Below are 22,600 nucleotides of genomic sequence, written 5' to 3'. Positions count from 1 at the left end.
TGCAAATTTTCCACCAAAAAGGGAGGGCTTGAAGGAGAATGGAAAGGCACTGGTTGACTATCACAGTGTCTGCCTCTGCTAGATGTAAAACAAGGGTATTTTCTGAGGAATTTTCACACATAAAAACAGAGTGTTGTATTTGAAATCTGGTAGTACTGGCGTAGAGACCCAAATCATGTTTGAGGAGAAATAATTTGAGACTCTAACGATTATGGCAGCTCCCAAATGACCACATTGAAAGAATTAATAATAAAGAGGGTCAGTAAACTGGGTAAGTATGATTATCCCTTCCTGATTCTGTCCAACACAACTTTCCTTTCTATTTATATATTTATTATTAAACAAATTTACATAGCTACCCATTTGATTATGAGGTGACTCCCTGCACCTTACAACACTTAAAGAAAATTAAAATTCATCATATAAAAAAAAAATTTAAAAAACCCTATCCCTCCCCCCCCCCTAGTGTCAGCAACATTACAAATAGAGTAGCCACTTGATTGGCTCCATTTTCATTTGTGTTCCCCTGGTCTGCTGACAAAGCCACACTTTTAGGGTCTTTCAGGAATCCACAAGTGATGGGATCCAACCATAACTTGGGAGGAAGAATGTTCCATAAAGAAGTCATTACATCTCTCTTTCCTTCAAAAGAAAGATGTAGATGCAGATAGTTGAGGTATTTGGGTGGACATGAACCAACAGCATCCATGGGAGAACGTCAAGCTCTGCAATTGAAGCCCACCCTTATGTAAATGCAACTACAATTACACATATCTGTTTGAAGGCTTCTATTTCAATGCTACGGCCAATATATTGCAGATTTTCACAAACCGCTAATCCCATGAACACAGTTACAGACTTTCATTTTATATATTCATTTTTTAATGATAAAATGCATTGTTGAAGTTAAAAATAAAATTATATTCCTTTTTTTAAAAATAGATTTTATTAGAATTTTTTTTAACATAGTAAAACAAAAGAGAAAGATAGAAAATTTAAAAATGGAATTAAAAGGGAAAAAAATAAGACACAATTATGCCTTATATGAAGTAATTATAATCTTTTCTTCAGCCCTTTTCCTTAGTCCCTTTTTAATTTCCATCTCTATCTCTATCATCTCTGTGTCTGTCTGCCTGTCTGTCTGTCTATCTCTCTCTCTCTCTCTATCATCTATCTATCTATCTATCTATCTATCTATCTATCTATCTATCTATCTATCTATCTATCATCTATCTATCTATCTATCTATCTATCATCTATCTATCTATCTATCTATCTATCTATCATCAACTATATCTATCTATCTATCTATCTGTCTGTCTGTCTGCCTGCCTGCCTGCCTGCCTGCCTACCTGCCTGCCTACCTACCTACTACCTACCTACCTATTTCAATTAATTTTTACAATCTTCCATTTTAACTATTTCATTGCTTTTCAACTTTTTGCATACAACAATCTTGCTCTAAGTAAACAATACTCTTGCGCACAATTGGCTGCCTAAAAGAATTGACACATTTGTATATAACAGAAGTTTCCTAACTTTCCCAGTTCACCACACTCTCTGTGTGCAAAACTGTGTCACAACACTCCAGAATCCCTCAGCACACATGCTAACAGTTCTGTTTATTAAGTAGTAGAATACAAGAGCCAGTTTGGTCTAGTGGTTAAAGAACCAGGCTAGAAACCAGGAGTCTCTGAGTTTTAGTCCTACCTTAGCAATGAAAAAACAGTTGGGTGATTCTGGGACGGCCCAGCCCACTTCACATGAATGTTGTTGTAGGGGAAATAGACATAAAAGAAATATTTGGTACACTCATCACCTTGAATTATTTACAAAAAAATATTAATAACAAAGGTGGGGTGTAAATTAAGTAAATAAATATGCCATGTGACCTCTCTAAGTTCACTGCAGTGCCCAGTTATATCCTGGCACGCAGTGCCCAGTTATATCCTGGCACACAGAATTTGGAAACTGTGGTTCTGTGTTCTAAAGGCCTCATGCAACAGAGTGGTTTCCTGAATAATCACACCCAAATTGGAAATGCCTTACTATTAATTCACAGGGTTGATTTGTTTGCTCTGCACAATTTGTCTTCTTCCAAGTGTTTCCCCACAAATGAAGGGTCCGCTTCTTTTTGTTTTAAGATCAAACAAGTTTTGATCCATTAGTTGTGATGGGAATTGACTGACTGGCTTGTTGCTTAAGCTGATGTCATGGGATGAAATAGAGTGACTAGGCCAAAGTCACCCAATTGGCTTTCATGCAGTGGTGGGATTCGATTTTTTTTTTACTACCGGTTCTATGGCGTGGCTTGGTGAGGCTTGGTGGGCATGGCAGCGGAAGGATATTGCAACATCTCCATTTCCACTCCACTCCAGGGCAAGGATACTATAAAATCTCCATTCCCTCCCCACTCCACAGCAAGGATACTATAAAATCCCTTCTAATCTGCTTCCCAGCTCCGGTCTCCTGTGTAGGCAACAGAAGAAGACCCAGCAGATCAGCTGGGACTCCGATCAGTTGGGACTTGGGAGGCAGCGAATAGATGGGGGCTGAGCCAGCCAGAGGTGGTATTTGCCAGTTCTGCAAACTACTCAGAATTTCCACTACTGATTTGCCAGAACTGGCTGAATACCACCTCTGTATCATGGCTAAAGTGGAACTAGAACTCACAGACTCCTGGTTTCTAGCTTGGTGCCTTAAACACAAGATAACCAAACTGATTCTAGAAACGGGCTTTCAAAATGGGCAGAAAAACAGGTTGATTTAATTCTCCAGTTTATTCTAAAGTTTGATATATGTTTGAATGACCAGATAGATAGAACAAAATAGATAGAACAGAAATTCAGAACCCATTTGCCTAATTCTAATTTATATTTACTTAAATAGTATACATTAATTTATATTTATTGGTACTTCTCAAAAATAGTTGCTTCCAGAGAAGAAACATTGGAAGTAGTTGGATTTTTTTTTTGTTCAACTCTAATTATATTACTGTATAAACTATTTGGTATTTAAAGTATAAATATTATAACATGTACTTTATATGAACCATGCATAAGTTTAAATCTTACATTTAATCTTAAACTCTCAAGTAATAACACTAACCCTACATTTTTTTCAAGGATTTTCATCTTAACATTTTAATTAATCAGATGTTTACATTTTTTTTACAAAAGAAGTGTTAATTCAGGCACATAACATTTTCTAAATAGGGACTATCTTTCATAACATATTTCTACACATTCCTATATATTTTTCTGCATTGGAAACTGGGTGCCATTTTCTGCACAAAGGATTAAGTAGCAGTTCCATACATTTTTTCCCTCTTTTTCCATCTTCTAGAAGTCATGTTTTACAAGAGATTAGAGTCAGGCAATTGATGAATCTGCAGTTAAATCAAATAGCCAATGTTCCACAATAAATCTTTAAAAATGTCTCCTGCACCTTAACTGTACATGCTAATCATTGTAAAGGTATTTTTATACCATATTTTAATAGTTCCCAGAATATCCCTTATTCCTCAATCTGTCAGCTGCTTTATGACTCCCATTTGAACAATAAAAGACAATGTAAAACTTTATTCCAACTGATAGCAGTATCCATTAGACACCTCCCTGGTACTGGAGAGAAATTGGACAACACAAAAACTTTTTTCATATTTAAGATGCCAGGAAATCATAAGGACTATCCATAACTCTCCACATATTTCTTCTTAAATCCAAATCTTGGGTTATAAAAAGTATGATTTAAGTAATCAGAATATTTTTCATCAGAGGAATAATTCAGTTAGGATACAAGTGTTCTCCCATGAAGAAGTAAAAAGTATGTAGGTATGTACTTTAACTGGGAGTGAGATAATATTTACTTCCAGCTATAGAGCCGCTCTGCCTTCCACTGTGGAGAGATTGGGGTCTGTTGTAAGGGATAAATTTAAAAACTGTTACTTAAGCTGAGTAAGAGTTTGAAGTCCACAGATCTTAAATTGCCAAGGTTGGACATTCCTGGATGATACCTAGTTTCTACACTCACATGCGAACAGCAATCCCATATTGAACCAGTAATCCTCATGCTGAAACAAAAATGAGGGACAGAGAAAGTTTCTAATGTTCCGTTTTTTAAAAAAGTATGTGTGTGTGTGTGTGTGTGTGTGTGTGTATGACTGAAGAGAAATCATGGAGTGTCAGGCAACAGGATTTGCTTCTGTAGCAACAATTTTTTTTTTCCCAGTGTAAATCTGCAACTATGGATGGTTGTCAGTTTTCAAAGCTTTTAAGGACAATTCTGGGAAGTTACAGCCCCACCTAATGTTTACAGTTCGTGCCCCTGGAATACTTTATTTTCCAGCATATTTAGTTTATTTAGTTCAGTCCAGATATCAAAAGTTGAAATAATACATTCAGTATTACAGCAAAGTTGCTGTTTTTCCCCTTCCTTTCAGGGTAAAATAGGAGCTGACTTCCTGTAAATTATAATTTTTTGTTGGTTTTAATATAATTAGAGCAATTCTTATTCAAGTTACTATATAAATAAATTATTCAAATTGTTCAAGTGCTTGCTAGACAGTAATAGTAAATACAAATAAATCAAGCTTTAAAAGTGAATTCCAGAAATAAAACATGACATTTTGTGGTTGTTTCCATTGACTAATCATTTTATATCTCTCTATATAAAATGGCAATAATGTCTTTCTATAACCTCATTGGTGTCCCTATTAAATTTTGGCAACTTCCCTCCAGATAGAGAAACTCATTCTAACATAATTTCATCTCAAATTTAATTGAGTCAAGAGAGTTTTGTTAGTGATCTCCAGTAGAGTTGTTAATAGGAAAGAAAGCAATTTTCACCTTATTTATATGTTGTATAAATATAAGGTGATTACTACGGAAAACTCAATTTTCTTCGTAGTATTTTTGGTGGGAATTGTAGGTCTTGGATGGATTGTGATATTTTATAATAAATTACAATACAATAGCTAGATGCAATAAGCCAAATAGCCAACTTATAATTGGCTAATGCATTACGATAAAATAGTTAGATGCAATAAACTGAATAGCCGACACAAGATTGCCTAATAAAACAATCACATTGCTTATTAATTTAATGACTTTCAACACCTATTTCCAATAGCAGTAAATGCTTATGAAACAATATATTTCTCACAATTTGTTGATTAAAATATATCATATTAAAGTTTTCAAAAGAAAGATATATTTTCAGAATATATCCTTACTACTAAACACAAACGTCAAGCCATCTGTTGTGTGCTTATGCATATGCATGTTTGCTCCAATGCTAGTCTTTTACTCATATCTTTTTGAATTTAAAAAAAAAATCGTATTTTCTTAATAGTTTAGAGACTGGGGCAGATCTGCTCACCATTTACATAATGATTCTGCCTTGTCTATGAATTGTTGGTTCCTCTCTCACCAATTTTAATCTGTACAGTTCTTGCAATGAAAGAGCTACAAAATGACAATTATTCAATATCATCGCAACCTATAAGGCAATTACTAAGCGTATGATCATATTTCATTGCAGTTCTGTTTCTAAGATTAGTTTCAGAAACTTTCCAATGCATCGCACAGTAAAGAACACTTTTTATTTAAATGCTTAAAAAAAAGCTAAAGAACCAAAACAATTCTAAACGCAGAGGAGGCTCCTTACAATATTGCTGCATTGTTAAATATAGGAAAAAATTAAAATGAAGAAATTGAGAAGAATGTCTATAGTTTCATAGCTTTGAAAAAAGCAATGGAATGTGTTAGGAATGTAAGCTAACTGTTGGGTCAGCAATATATAAACCATGATGGTAGTACTGTAGCTTTAAGTACTACTGTAATGTGATTGGTTGCTGTTACTTCAAGCAGCCATAAGATGGAGCCAGAATGAGTGTTAGCTCTCTGTTTGTTAGATGCTGATCAGTGAATACTGTTTGAGACGTATCGTGAGTTACTGTGAGTTTTGCTACAGTTAGCGACTTTGTGTGCTGAACTGATTATATGATACTGGACTGTGTTCGACGGATCACTCCTTAACTGAGAACATTGATAACTGACTGACGGAACCGTGTATGACTTGGACTGTAAATTGAACTCTGAATACCTCTATTTTCCACATAAGTAAAATGCTATTACTTTTACTATTCAGTGTCCCTGTATGTTGGTTTGTGCGTGTTCTTCCACATCACTCTCATTATGCTTCTCTGCACACTCGCTCTCCTAAAGGGGAGCTTGCTTACCTAACAGAATGAATGCAAGTCAGTAAAGAATGAGAGATCAAAAGAGCACATACAGAATTTTTTTCTGCCAGTTTTCTCCACAACAAACACTCATCTGGGTTGTGAGTGAATATCTGACTCAAGCTTTGTTTTTTTTTTTTTTTTAGATTGAAATGGTCTTTCAACGGTGGTGGGATCCTGCCAGTTTAACAACCGGTTCGGTGATCGCGCGCTTCGCCCAAACCAGTTCAGACGGGTAGAATCCCACCCATTCTGTAAATGTACTCAATAGATGCTTCAGGATAGTCTTGAAATTTGGCATCCTAAATCAGTTGCCTTAACCATTACACTCTATGGCTTATTTTACATCTTGTTTTTATAACAGCATTTGTTTGTGTGTGTTGCTAAAAACTGTTATTTTTGCAATTCAACTTTGTCAGCCTGATTGCAAATGTTCTTAGGAAACACAAAATGTTTCCCAACGTAGTGTATCTCAGATATTACTAATGAGGACAAAATATGAGAAAAAAACTATAGTCCATCAGTCTTTTCAGTTCCTCTAGAAATTGGAAATCAGTGCAATAAACCAAACAACTATAATTTTAATAATTGAGAGATTACTTTGTTTTCTTGACTATTTTATCTTGAATATAACATTTTTTAAAAAAAAATGCAATGAAATCTCACATTCCTTTTTCTCTTTCAACAGGAGCTGTGGTTTACAAGGTTGAGGTAAGATTCCAGTTTTAATAATAATAATTTTAAAAAGTGTCAAATCAGAACAAACCTCAAAGCATACCAGTTTTATCTCACGCTCAGTTATAACTTGATAAATTTAAACAATGTTTTCAGTAGTTCCCACTTTCTGGTGCTCTCAGAGAGATTCAACATTGTTTATGTACATTCGTGGATTTACATTTTTTATTTATTTTTTGCATACCAGCAAAAGTTTAAGAAACTAAATGACAATTTGCATTTCTCTTTTCCATTCATCCTTCAAATTTTTGTTCGTATGACTATCTTAATGACTATGTTTTGTAGTTGAAATTGGCTGTAGCTGAAAAGAAACCTGAAGATGACTGGATATTTTTGTTAATTATGAGGATACATATGGTTGGATTGTGTAGATGGCCGTTGTTTGGCTCTCAGAGATTGTATTTTTCAGCTCATTAAAATACTTCCAGAACGTGATTTATAATTTATATTTAATATTTGAGTTTTATCTTTTGGAAATATTCTATGTGGATAAAATTGCTGTATGATGTAGTTACTCTTAATGTGTGCTTTATACTAAAGTAAGTGTATGTATGTATGTATGTATGTATGTATGTATGTATGTATGTATGTATGTATGTACAGAAAACTAAGACTATTACTAAAACATAAATGGGAAAACATGATCAGCATATATAGAAACAGAGCTATACTGGATTTTTTTGCCACAGAAAAGCAAAGATCACAGGTACAAATATGGCTTATTTATATTTATAATGCCTACATTAAATAATCATTTCCAACAATTTTCAGTAATTTTAGCCTGATTTCATTCAGTTTTTAATTAAGTGCTTAGCACTATTGAGTTTATATATCTTGTCTTTTCATAGCCTAGAGTTGTGTTTTTCAACTTTGGTCAACTTAAGATGTATGGACTACAACACCCATCATTCCTCAGCCAGCCACATCCCAGACTATGCTGGCTAGCAAAATCTAGGAATTAAAGTTGCTGTGGTTGAGAAATAGTAGTCTAGAAATACTCTCTCTTAAATATTTTACTAATTTCCCCATATCCTCATTTAGTTCACATCTTTCTTAATCTTCAAATCCATAAATCATCATGTCTATTTTTTTTCTTCTTTAAGCAAAACATCCCTATCAGGTTTCCAGTCTTTCAAAAAAAGTTTTTTTATTATTTGTTCTCTGACCAAAAGGTCAGTTTTACCATTTCCTCAAGTTCACAAATTTTCACAATCCATTACCCCTCTGTGGGAATTTTATTATTCCTCCATTGTATTTGGTATGCATCTCCTAACATATATTATTCTGAAAGCAAAGAAGTCCCGGGTGGAAAAATGCTACCTATCCTTGATTTAGGAGAAGAAATGTAAAAGAAACGTTGCACACAAACAAACATTCACTATCTTCTCTTTAAATAGTGGTGGCATAAACCAGGGCAAGGTCAGCCTTCCAACTGCTTGCTGGTTTATAGCTTGGTTTACAAACTATAAACCAGGTCGATTCCTTCAGGCTGCATAATTGAATACTGACTTCCATGTACAGGTAAGTCTAGACTTATAACCAGAATTGAGATCAGAACGTCTGCTACTAAGTTAAGTGCCTGTTAAGTGAGTCCTGCTAAATTTAAAACTTTGCTTTGTCATAGTTGTTAATGAAGACATCACGATCATTAAGCACATCTGGATTTTCCCTTTGCTTGTGGGAAACGAGTTGGGATGATTGCAAATGGTGATCATGTATTTCCCAGACATTGCAACTGTTGTAAATACATGCCAAGCACCCAAACTCCAATCACGTGACCACTGGGACACTGCAAAGTTGTAAATGTAAGGATTTGTCAGTAATGATGATGCTGAAAAAAAAAGTAAGTCGTTTATTTTCAGTGCCTTCATAACTTCAAATCAGGGGAGAAATCCAGCAGGTTCTGAAGAACCAGTAGCGGAAATTTTGAGTAGTTTGGAGAACCGGTAGTGGAAATTTTGAGTAGTTTGGAGAAACGGTAGCAGAAATTTTGAGTAGTTCAGAGAACCATTAGTGGAAATTTTGAGTAGTTCAGAGAACCATTAGCGGAAATTTTGAGTAGTTTGGAGAAATGGTAGCGGAAATTTTGAGTAGTTTGGAGAACCATTAGCGGAAATTTTGAGTAGTTCGGAGAACCATTAGCGGAAATTTTGAGTAGTTTGGAGAACCGGTAGCGGAAATTTTGAGTAGTTCGGAGACCTGGTAGCAGAAATTTTGAGTAGTTCGGAGAACCGGCACATGCCACCTCTGGCTGGCCCCAGGTGGGAATGGAGATTTTGCAGTATCCTTCCCCTGCCATGCCAACAAAGCCACACCATGCCCACAAAGCCACACCCACAGAACCGGTAGTAAAAATAATTGAATTTCACCACTGCTCAAATCATTCAAATAAATGTATGATTGTAAATCAAAGATTACCTATATGATCTTTTGCTAACCTACCTGTGCATGGACACACAAATGTCTGTGTGTGAAAATAATTTACTAAAAACTCAATGGGCCTTGAAGTACAAGGCTTTTCCATCGATCCAGTTTAAACATCCATGAGTGTATATGCATGAGTGAGCTGCCACATTTTGATACAGGCAAAAGGTTCTGCTATATTTTTAATCTTCAGCACATGGCTTTCTACGGTGAATTGACCAACACTTAAAAAAAGGACTCTTAAAAATAAATAACCCACATTGACAAAACTGTCTCTATACAAATTACTTCTTTATTTTTAGCCCATGAACTCTTTATCCCTAACCTTTTGAACAAAATAAAAATCATTATTCCCCTCACATAGCAAGTTCATCTTTTCTGTGCGGGGGTCTGTCCGTTCCTCTTCATGTAATATTTTTAATGTTATCATGCTTGCAAACACATTTTCAGACTGTCTGGTCAGGCATATAACTGAAAAAGGTCAAGGCAAAATATCAGCACACTTAACAAATGCATTTGTGTGCTGCTTCTATAGTTCTTTCAGTCGCATGGCAACCATATTTACAATTACAATTTGCATCTTTATTTTAATAACTTGATTCATATTTTCTTCATTCGTTATATTGTTGCATACTGTGTATGCATCTCGTTTCTTTTCTTCCACTTGTTCTTTATAGCCATGGATGCAAGTTATTTACACCCCACAGTCTACATCAGCTATCATGAAGTGTCTCATCTGAAAATGCCTCAGTAATGCCTAAATAGTAACCGTGAACATTTGAAGTTGACAGAGCTATTTATTCTTATTATATCTCCAGATTTGCGTCAATAATCAAATAGGAATGAAGAGTTTGGGGATAAACGGAATGGCGCTTTCTCCAGAAATTATATGGGTGATTTGGATTTTGTTTATAATTTTCTTCTGTATATTGCTACTGTAGTTCTGAAAGTTTACACAGACAAAAATAATAATATCAACACCAATTCCCACCAGCAAGTCTCTTTTTTTTTTTTCCAAAAAGTTTTATTGGTTTTTTTAAAAACATTTATGCGGAAAAGGGTAAGTGGAATGGTTACAAATTTTGGCAGTTGCAAGTGTGGCAGACGCCCCCTCCCTCCAGACTCCTAGGTTACATCAAGATATCAAACCATAATACATAATCAAAAAAAATTCAGCATATTAATTCTAGAAAAGATAATTTTCAATCAGTTTATATAGTTATAATATATAGTCTAGTTATAAATTCATTATTACTTTCGGTCTGTTTATAACATTGTGGTTTTCTTATTTATTTTTGTGATCTGAGCTTTCTTGGTGTTGCCCCTTCACCCCCCGCTGGCAGAGCTCCGGCCCCTCCCGTGTCCTGTATGACCGTTGTGTTGTCTTCTGTTTTTTCTAGGTTGGCTTTATTTTTTTCCATAAAGGCCTGTGCCTCTATGGGTGTGTTAATTCTGATTCTTGTCTCCTCCCAGAATATCAGCATACCTTCAGGCATCAACCATCTAAACCACACCCCCTTCTGGTATAATTTATTCGCCAATTGCGAATAGCTTTTCCTTTTTTCCCTAATTTTTTTGGGAATCTGCTTTAGAATGGTTATCTCCCTGTCATGGTATGTCAATGTTTGCCCCCTTTGTACACCCAGAATTTCATCTCTTGTGGTTTTCCTAAGGAATTTAATATGAACCTCCCTGGGTACATTATGTGTTCTGGCATATGCTGAATTCACTCTATAGACTAGGTCTATCTCCCATTCCATCTGTTGTTTATCTTTGTGTATGTATTCAGCTAAAATATTAGTCATAATGTCCCTTATGTTTTCCCCATCTGCTTCTATTACATTTTGAAATCTAAGATAAAAGGACATTCTCTCAAACTCTGTTTTCATTTGTTGGATGTCGAGTTCTTTGTTCCCCTTCTGTAAAGCCTCTACCCCCCCCCTCGCCTCCGCCACCCCACCCTCCACAAGGTCCAGTCTCTGTGAGTTCTTAAAGATTTGGGCTTGATTCTCTTTAATTTCATCTTTCATTTCCCTTAACTGTTTCTTAATTTCCTCCTGGCCCTGTAGAATTTGTTGAAGCATTTGTTGAAAGTCTATCTCTGTAGTCTTGGGTTGCATCAGTTCTGTTATCTTTGACTGTGTAGCTGGACTAGACGTTGCAGACGTTGGGGCAGAAGTAGCAAAACCAGGCTTTCCAGGAGGTGGTCTTTTTGGAGACATGGTTTATGAAGCAAGGAGATCAGTCAAAGTAGAAACTGGGCAGCTGGAGAAGTAGAGCAGGCAGGCGAATTCAGAAGGCAGAGGATCCAAACAGATGGGGGTTTCTTTGGTCACTCTAGCAATAGATGAAAGTTTTTTCTCCAAAGAGTTCAGGAAGTAACAATCCACAAGAGATTCCTCTGGGTGACTCGGAGACAAAGACCGGAAGCCTGAATTTTAAAGGTGGAGTCAGGTTTCACAGTTCATGAAGACAACGGAAGTGTGCCATCTTGCCCTGCCAGCTTTGGGCTCAGAGGCATAATAAAATTTTAAAAGTTCAGAAAGTTCTCAGTTCACCCATAAGTTCTAGAGCTAAGTCCAATGAAAGTCACTTTTATGAGGGTGAGACATCATTAGTTGGCTCTCCCCCCTCCTCCTTCCCCTGGGGGTGAAAGCAAAATCTTCTCAAGCCGCTTGTCCAAGGGAGGGGGGGAAATCCCCCTCCCTCTAGCCGCACCTCTAGCAGGAATCCGAAAGTTTAACTTTTTTTAAAAATGCTGAAAAGTCCATCAATTCAAGAAAGAGGGAGTGAAGAAGGGAAGCCTCTCACCATACTGCCGCTGCTTCGTTCAAGAGTGCGTTCTCCGATCGGCATGGGGCGAGACGCGCACACATGGGCGCCCTCCGAGACTGCTCCCCGGTGCCTAGAACGAAGCGGAGAAGCCCCCGCCAGCCGCCGCCGACGCCAGGACCCTCCGCGAGCCGTTCCCTCGGCAGGACGCCTCTCCGGGGCGTCCTGTGCCCCCCAGAAGCGGGGGAAGCCCACCGGGAGAGCGGGAGCAGGCAAAGGCTTGCCTGTCGCCGTAGCCGCCGGAACCGGAAGTCCACCAGCAAGTCTCTTAAATGCCAGTTGATTGCTCCATGTTTGGGAGGGTGTCATTAAATAATCTCTATCAGCTTCAAAACCCTTGAAAGGCAATCAGAAATTTTACATGGTGAAGTAATATTACACATGTTCTGTAAATGATAAGGGCACCTACTTTCTCATGCTTTGGCTCCATAATAAAGTAAAGTAAAATAAAGCAAAACCCAAACAATTATATGCTTGCTTTGAAATCCTTCTGGAGCTTCAAAAAATGGCTACTTAAACATATATTGCAGGGGTGGCGAACAAGTTCGACAAAAAGAGCCAAAATTTTAAACTGTGAGAGTCAGAGAGCCACACCACGCAGTGACCTGCCAAAACAGACAAACACTCACACAAAAGCATATAATTTTAACAATAATATATTAAACACATAATATAACATGCTCAGTCAGGTGTTTTTTGTTATAAATTTTTATAAACCCATTAGAGCTGCTGTATAACTTTTAAATCCATAAATAAGTGGAATCTCTGTCCACCTAACAACCTACAAGATTACTTGATGACCACAACCAGGAATGCCACACTTGCAGTCATTAAACAAAGCAGTCACATATCTCGCTTAATGACTGCTTTGCTCAGTGATGAGATTGTGATTGTAAATCGAGTACAACCTATACATGGGTAAAGCCTGGTCCTAATATTATCTTCCTTTAACCTAATATATGTATTATAATATATATATGAGTTTGGATTATCTTTGATATCTATTACAATTACAGGCTGTGAGAAAAACACTCGTAGAATTTTGGGAAATATACTAACCATGGAAATTCAATTAAATGTTTTCTCCTATTTAAAACTCTGCTGCTCCTGAACCCAGAGCTTCAATATGCAACCATTATTATTAATTTGAGCAATCATTAGAACCTCACCGGAATCCTGCAGCAACTGTGCTAGACTTTTTTTTTTATTAAAAGAGTTTTGTACAAACAAATTTTCCCCCTTTTCACCCCCCCCTCCACACAATATAAATCTCATACAAATGCTATACCCCCCAACCCCCCCCCAAAAAATTCACATTCAAATATTATACCAAACACTTTGCCCCCTCCCCTCCCCCCATCTTAAAATAGATTACGCATAACCCCTCTCCTCCCAGCAAACACTATATAAATTTCTCTTAGATTAATAATAACACATTGATCCCATTTTCTAAGCTAATTTAACATCTATAACTCTTAATATAAATTTCTCCTAGCCTAACAATGTTTCAATAGTCCCTGTGCTAGACTTTGAAGCATTATTTTTTTGGGCGCAGCAGAGGGCGCTGTTGAGCTAAACCCGGAAGTACGAGCTGGTGGAGCGGAGGCAAGCGTCGTCGACCGTACTTCCGGGTTTAGCGCGCGATCCGAGCCACAGTATACTAAATAATGGTAAGAGGCAAAGAGCCTCATTTATTTTGGCCGCGAGCCGCATGCGGCTCGCGAGCCGCGTGTTCGCCACCCCTGATATATTGTATGTCAAGGGTCAAGCTTCTCATATTGGTAACAACTTGCAAAGCATCCCTGGCCTGCTCTTGAGTTGTCATAGGAAAGGGGGGATGGGAAACCGATGAAACAGCACAGCAGCACAAGACAGATGCACATTCCAGACTTATCGGAGGGGAGTGGTCTCTACAACCCACAAAATTGCCCCGTTGGCGAATGTGATTGATGACACACCCGGGGGGGGGGAACAGGGTCATGATTGTCGCCATAAATTACATGGGGTCAGAGCTGGCTTCACTTGAGTATGTGCTGACATGAAGCTCCTAATAAATGACTGGATTTCTTTTGAAGCTTGGCTCGAGGCTCCTGAATTAATTCGGGCATCTGTCAGAATCCTGACAATAGGTGGCTAGCATCCAGTTCCGAAGCACTCCTAAATGTGATTTATTACAAGTAGTCCTTGACTTATGACCACAATTAGCCCAGAATTGCAGTTGTTGAGCACAGTGATCATTAAGCAAGATATCATGTGCTCTTTTTACTCAACAACTGCAATCCCAGTTCACCTAATTGCAGTTGTTAAGTGAAGTACAGGACTACTTCAGGGAGTGAGGGAGCACCCAGGACCCACCTGTACATGGAAATCTCCTGCAAGGTGGGAGGACTTCCTTTTACCCGTGAACTCGATAAACAAGACACAATGGTACATGCAAAATTGTTGTGACTCTGAGTGCCTTCAGCTCACTTGCCATGCAGCCATGTGCAGAAATCTTCAACCAACTCCAGGGCCATGAAGCACACAATTTACCTCTTCATTTTTGTAGAGCTTCTGACAGTCACACCCAGCTAATGTAAGGCACAGCCTTCCTACAGAGGCCTCCTTGTGCCACTCTGCAAGTGGGAGCTATTAACATGACCCTTTAAGAGAATAACACCTGCTTGCAAAATGGAAAAAAAAAAGATTTCCTCACTCTTGGACAGATTTGAAAGTAATTTTCTGAAGTGTTTCTTAGCAGTATAAACAATTACCTATTGAGTATATTGAGACTTTTGCTTTTAGAAAACCAGCATTTTCCATGTTCTAAAATTAAGCAATTACTACTATTGGAATATGTTTAGGCCACAGTACATTTTCTGTTCCTAGATGTGATAAAAAATATGACTTACCTTTATTTTATTTTATTTTATACACTGGCAATACCAATAAGTCTTTCATTCCTGGGTAAACAATATTTTGAACCAACAAACAAGCAAACAAAAATAAGGCACAAAGAACATTTTTTTAATTTATGTCAGAGGTCAGATTTTATTCTCAGATCTTAATTGTGCCTTGTTGTGTGTCCAGACCTATGGGCATTCTAACATCCAAGCTCAGGTTACTGAGCTAATAAAAATTAGTGTATTATATTCTTTCCCAAGTAGATCCGTTCATATTTGAGGTGACAGTTACCCACTTCTATCCACCACTACCACCCCACCATCTCACCTTTTGTTTTCAAAAGAATATTCAAATGTTTACTGGATATTTTTATGTTTTACTAGAGCACAGGTGTCAAACTTGCTGTCACATTCCATTTCACGATTTTTTTTTCCTTTCGTGGAACTGTGGTGGGCGTGGCCTTCATGTGACGCAGCCGGTCTGTGGGATATCTGTTTGACACCCCTGTACAGGGTATTGCTTACCTTTTCCTTGTTTTTCATTTTCCCTGTCAGTCCTCACTATTTGAAAATATGGTTGTGGAAGTAAATAAATGTACATACCAGTCGTTTGGTTTGGTTTATTTGGATTTATATGCCGCCCTTCTCCAAAAGGACTCAGGGCGGCTGTACAACATTAAAAAACACACATCTCAAAAGTTAAAAAAGATTAAATCCATTTCCAAAAAAATGGGTTTCCATTTTTTTTATTACCAGTTCGCTCATGCGCAGGTGCTCGCACCCATGTGCGCCACTTCTATACATACACAGAAGCATCCAGGCAGGTGGGTGGAGCCTCCCGCCACTGCTACTACTGGTTCACCCAATCCAGACCAAACCGGGAGCAACCCATCTCTGGTACATACCTATTTTTGGTGTCCCATACATTGATTAATCTATTTGCATCTTCTTCAATGCTGTCCAATCCCCTTTTTCTAGGTTCTTTGGCAAACTCAACTAGCAAGTAATGTGCATATCAGTTGATAAAGCATTTGTCATGCTTTCCCCATGTAATGGGGATATATGAAATGCTTAGTCTTCAGACTAAAAGGCGTTGCCAATTATTTCAGTGATAAGCATCTTGCCTCATTTTCATTTTCATCTATTTATCTGAATTAGTAAGTACCAAGTATGAGGAGATTTTTTTGCCCTGATTACTTCCAAGCATGTAAAAGCTAATATTCAAGGACATTAAAGGGAAAAAAATAAAAGAAGTGAAGTCTTTGTAAGGAAATGATGGTCTTCTGTTTGGCCCCATAAAATAAAATAAACATTACAAAGGAAAAATGAGTCCTATAAACATCAGGAAGACAAGATAAGTTGACATATTGTTCTGCATATCTCTGTTTAATAATATTATATTTCATTTCCTGTGCTAGGAAAACAGTCATTACCCAAAGCAGCCATTCGTAAACAGCCATTGTGAACAGATTGCATCCTTGTTGGTGGTATGATAATTGAAATAAGTTTACCAGTCTTTTATGAGAAAATACCAGATGTATAAAATACCTATTAATCAACTCACTCGCTTTTTGCAGGCATCAGCTTCAGTACCAATGGCTATTAAAGAATAAATGGGATAAGAGATTTTTTTTAAAAAAATCAGATAGAAAAAAAGACAAGAGAATAAGAGAATTAGCCATGCAGTTTAGCAATGTGATATGCTTCTTGAAGAACATAGGATGAGAGACGATACTAGGTGCTCAGATCAATTCTTTTGAACAACACTCACAGATCATCATGTTCATCAATTTAGCAGTTGTTTGATTTTTCATAATTGCAGGAGTACATTAACCATGTTTTTTTTAAATGAATGATGATCTAATGCACCAGATTGCCAGATTCATCACTTCCTAGCTTCAATTCCCCTCACCTTCTAATTGCTAATCACATTTTCATTGAATTCTCTCCTATCTCTAAGGAAGGCTGCAGGGTCACTATATGTTCTCTGCTGTGCTAGGGATAATATTACATTTATTTTGTTGTTTTCCTGTAAAGCTCAGCAGATGCAGAAATAAACAGCAGGGGCAGCTCAGAAATCACATGTGCTGGTATCATTTTAGGGGCAGCAATGAGAGTACAGGTAATACAATACAATACAATAATACAATACAATACAATACAATAGTAGAGTTGGAAGGGACCTTGGAGGTCTTCTAGTCCAACCCCCTGCCTAGGCAGGAAACCCTAGGCAGGTGTGTGTGTGTGTGTGTGTGTGTGTGTGTGTGTGTGTGTGTGTGTGGCAGAGCTGTGAAAGGTACACATGGAGAAACACAATTTCTACTATATACTGGGGATACTGGAAAAAAGCAATGTTATGACTGTTCACAGTCCTCAGATCAAAAAGGCATCCGGTAGCATCCAGGTGTATACATCTCAATTTTAAAGATATTCCACTATAGTTATTTTACTTATGATGATTGTGTTTTGGCAAATGAAGGCAAGTATATGTGTTCCAGGATAATGTTGCAGGATCAATCTAAGTCACACACCGGAACCAAAGGATTAGCCTTCAAGCTTTCGGACTCGTGCTGGAGCCCATCTTCAGGGGTCTTTTATCTGTCTCCAGACTGTCTATACTAGGGTGTTGCCTGTCTAGTACTCAGTGGTGGGATTCAAAATTTTTTACTACTGGTTCTGTGAGCATGGCTTGATGGGCATGGCTTGGCTTGGCTTGGTGGGTGTGGCAGGGGAAAGATACTGTAAAATCTCCATTCCCTCCCCACTCCAGGGGAAGAATACTGTAAAATCTCCATTCCCTCCCCACTCCAGGGGAAGGTTACTGCAAAATCCCCATTTCCTCCTGATCAGCTGGGACTCAGGAGGCAGATAATAGATGGGGTGGGGCCAGTCAGAGGTGTTATTTACCAGTTCACCGAACTACTCAAAATTTCCACTACCGGTTTTCCAGAACTGGTCAGAACCTGCTGAATACCACCTCTGCTAGTACTGGTAAATCACATTCCTCTTGAGTGACAGGGAACCTATGCTGATTTGCCACCAGCCTATCAGTACTTAGGAACCAAGGGTGCAACAGTACAAAGAAACAACAACCAGTGATTTAATAGCCAGCCATCCACATCCCAATTAACAACTAAAAGCCACATACAACCACACATCACATAAATGCTATGCATACAACAGCCCAGTGCAAACATTCTGGGGAGAGAGGGGGGGAGGGAGAGGGGGGTGTTCTCTGAAGATTGGCTCCAGCAACAGATTAACAAATTAACGGAGGTGGATGACCTCCGTTGTAGGCCATCTAGTCTAACCTTCCACCCGAGCAGGAGACCCTACACCATTTATGACAGATGGCAATCCAGTCTCTTCTTGAAAGCTTCCAGTGATGGAGGTCCCACAACCTCTGAAGGCAAGCTGTTCCATTGTTTGATTGCTTTCACTGTCAGAAAATTTCTCCTTATTTCTAGGTTGAATCGCTCTTTGCTCAGTTTCCATCCATTATTAAAAAGCTTGCAGTTCAAAAGCTTAGAATACTAAACCTCTGGTCCCAGCAACCTACTCAGGTTGGATTGTGCTTTCCATTTAGGCTCATTATAGGCCAATACCTAGAGATAAAATCCTCTTTTTACTACATCGGTTTATTTAGATAGCTGGAGGAAGAAGTAGAGGCGCAAAGAATTCACCTTTCCAAGAGCTGGAAATGCTGCTATAATAAGGAACCTGATGAAGCAAATAGAAAGACATTCATGATTGCCCTTAAGAAAGAATCTGGAATGATAGAAATAAAATATATAAAGACCAAAGTCTCCTCATAGGTGAAAGGGGCAGCATATAAATTTAATAAATAAAATAAGTACACTGAGTTGTCTGCAAAAAAGGGAGAACTTTCTCTGTCCTGAATTTTCTTGATACCAGTTTTGCCTAAAAAGTCGTAATGTGGTTATATGAATTGATTGATTGATTGATTGATTGAATGAATGAATGAATGAATGAATGAATGATTATTACCCATCAAATACAATTCCAACAAATGATCAGAATCAAATTATCCTACTTCAGACAAATTATGCAAAGACCCACCTTTCTGGAATGGACCTGAATGCAGGAAAAGATCGAAGGAAAGCGAAGAGAATGACTGGCAGCAAGCTGGATGGACTCAGGTGCAGTTGTGATGAGTGCGCCATTAGGAGATTTACAAGAACAGTTATGGAGAAAATGTGTGAGGTCACTAGAAGTTGGAAAAGACTTCATGCCACATAATCAATGAAACAATGATCTCAACCTTAAATTTCTGATTTGGATTATGAGGCTATATTCTGCTAGGGGCTAGGTGTAACATTCTGTGTTATGGAGAGATAACAGCTTCACCTGTCCAGTCATGTCTGACTCTAGAGGCTGGTGTTCATCTCGATTTCTTAGCCAAGGGAGCCAGTGTTGTACAAAGACACTTCCATAGTCATGTGTCTAGCATAACTATATGCCAAGGCACACGGAATGCTGTTATAAAACAGTTCTTCGCTTTCAAATGTTGGTATATTGGCATAGGTAACTGAAGATAATCTGAAAGTTCTTTAAAACAGATTCCTCTGCATCTGCCATCTGTATCAGGACACAGGATCTTTTATTCTGATAAGCAATCATGTAAATCAATTGTTTATTAAGGGAGAGGATCTCAGATTTCATTATAATGACAAAAGAGAGAAAGAAGAATGAAATACCTTGATTGTTCATCAGGTAAGGATACATCTGTGATAATGAGCATATGTATTACAGCAAGGGCCCCCAACCCCAAGGCTGCAGCCTACTCCTAGGCCATGGCCTGTTTCAAATGGCCGTGGGAGCAACGGGCAAACACACATGTCTACAAAGCTCTACTTGCGTGAATGGATGATGCTTGAGCACAGGATGCTTGTGCTTGTGTGTGACACTCCACTCACATGAGCAGAGCTTTACATGTGAGCACAAGCACCCTCCACTCAAGCTCAAGTGAGTAGAGCTTCACATGCAAGCACAGGGACCCCCCACTCAAACAAGTGGAATTTCATGTGTGCACTCTTGCCCAGTGCTCACAAGTGGAGTTTTGCATGCATGAGTGTGTGTGTGTGTGTGTGTGTGTGTGTGCCTGTCATTCACACACACACACACACACACACACACACACACACCAGTGGTGGGTTTCAATTTTTTTTAGAATCTATTCTGTAGGTGTGGCCTGTTTTGTGGGACTGGCTCAGCAGTCATGTGACTGGATGGGAGTGGCTTGGCAGTCATGCGACTGGGTGGGTGTAGCCAACTTGACATCACTCATGCACACTCAGTCACATGACCCCCCCCCCCCAACCAAGCCATACCCACGGTGGCAGAACATTTTGTGACTCCGATGAAGGGAAAGGGAGGGGGGAAGAGAGACGGAAAATTCCCAAAACTAGACTGCTGAAGGATTTAGGACCGAAATTGCATGCTGGGGAAAGCAATTGGGTTGATCGGAGAAGGGACAAGGAGGAATCCAGGAGAAAACTATCACATGCTGCAGAAAGAACCTTGAGAGATTTTTGGGTGATAGTTTTCTCCTGGATTCCTCCCTGTCCTGCCTTCTGTGATCAACCCAATTGCTTTCCCCAGCATGTGATAGTTTTCTCCTTGTTCGGGCAGGCAACCGCCTGCAGCCTTGGAGCCTCAGCTGGATGGGCAAAAGAAGTGGGTGGGCATGGCAAGCATGGTGTGGATGGGTGTGGCAAGCGAGCGAGCAGACGGCAACCGGCGGGCAGGGGGAGCGAGCGGGGAAGGGGGCCAGGCCAGGGGGAGGCAGCATTCTGGTACAGGGCCTCTGGAAGAAGGGGTACGGGAAGGCACACTAAATTTCACCAACTGGTACCGGTGCATACCGGCTGAAACCCACCCCTGACACGCACCCTCCAACATAGTTGGGGACCACTGAATTAGCAAAAAGAGTTAATCAGGTCAATTCTTCTTAAAGCATACAATATAGTATGGTTTCAAGCTTTGCTTCATATACTTAAATATCAAAGTATCTTTGTCCATGTTCAAAACAAGCACAAGGTGCAATCAAACTTGAGTGCATATGAATAAGCTATATAAGGTAATTTGTTCTTAAAGTATTTACAATCGCTATCGTCCATTCAACTACGTCTTGGGTTAGGAATCTATAAATATCTAGTTAAAAACAAATCTGTATTTATGTTCAGATATAAATGTTCACTATAAGAAACAGTATTCCTATAAAGAATAGCAGCTACCCTACTTATCTGCATTATCTATAAACTCTCTTTGTATTTCTCATTGCAGCTTGGTATCTCTGGTTGCCTTTAATATATTGATATTTATTGTGATATGTCTTCCAACAGGGTGGAAATGCATGTCTCACCCTGTTAAACAGTAGCTCTAATCATCCCTTACTATAGATAATTCTTGACTTACTGCAATTAATTTAGTGTCCATTCAAAGTTATACTGGTACTAAAAGATAGCAGCAGCACTTAGACTTATATACTGCTTCACAGTGCTTTACAGCCCCCTTTAAGGTTTACAGAGGCAGCGTATTGCCCCCTACAACCTGGGTCCTCATTTTACTGACCTCGGAAGGAAGGATGGAAGGCTAAGTCAATCTTGAGCCTCTGAGACTCGAATTGCCAAACTGCTGGCAGTCACCAGTCAGCAGAATTAGCCTGCAGTATTGCATTCTAACCACTGTGCCACCACAGCTCTGGTATGACTTATGGTTGGTTTTCACATGACCGTTGAAGCATCCCCATGGTCAGGTGATCAAAATTCAGACACTTGGCAACTGGAATGTATTTACGACAGTTTCATTGCTCCAAGGTCATGTGGTCACTATTTGGTTCTGGTAGTTCTGTCAGAAGGCCTGGGGAACCCAGAGTGGGAATGAAGCCCATTAAATGGCTAGTATGAATGTGTGTTGCAGGGGTGGGTGGGTTATTATTTATTCTTTTCATTTTTATTTCTTTTATATGCTCTTTTTATATCCTAACCTGCCTTGAGTCACTATGTGCGAGTAGGCAGAAATATAAATTTTATAAATGAAATAAATGAATGAATGAATAGGTAGGTGGGTGGGTGGACGGACGGACGGACGGACGGACAGACAGACAGACAGACAGACAGACAGACAGACAGGTAACTTCCCAGCTGGCTTCCAACAAGCAAAATCAATGTGGGAAGCCAGATTCATTTAACATCCTCATGATTCATTTTAACAACTATAATGATTTTTTTAACAATTGTGTCAAAAAAGGTCATAAAGTGGGTCACAACTCACTTAATAACTGCCTTGCTTATCAATGTAAATTTTGGGTTCAGTTGTGATCATAAGTCAAGGACTACTTGTATCAGCTAGGCTGGCTGTGGCTGCAGACAGAAGCAGCTTATCAATATCAAAAGGCAGCATTGCCCCCCATTGCATTTACAAAGAAACTCTTTAATGTAGTGAACATTGTATTTCTCTTCGT

The 22,600-nt window shown here is 38.7% G+C and overlaps 1 protein-coding gene across 4 annotated transcripts in view; it reads left to right on the top strand.

The window, feature by feature from the left end:
* Positions 1-22,600, top strand: part of PTPRD (protein tyrosine phosphatase receptor type D) — a 1,361,199-nt gene that overhangs the window by 685,913 nt on the left and 652,686 nt on the right. For all 4 annotated transcript variants that reach the window (XM_081945773.1, XM_081945775.1, XM_081945774.1 and 1 more), the window contains exon 8: positions 6,930-6,952. The gene's annotated coding sequence lies outside the window, so the exon portion shown is untranslated. The remainder of the gene's footprint in view (positions 1-6,929; positions 6,953-22,600) is intronic.

The sequence above is a fragment of the Natrix helvetica genome, assembly GCF_964273705.1.
Source record: "Natrix helvetica genome assembly, chromosome: 2".
NCBI classification, from domain to species: Eukaryota; Metazoa; Chordata; class Lepidosauria; order Squamata; family Natricidae; genus Natrix; species Natrix helvetica.
The sequence above is the reverse complement of the archived record's forward strand: the minus strand, read 5'-3'. Positions and strand labels throughout refer to the sequence as shown.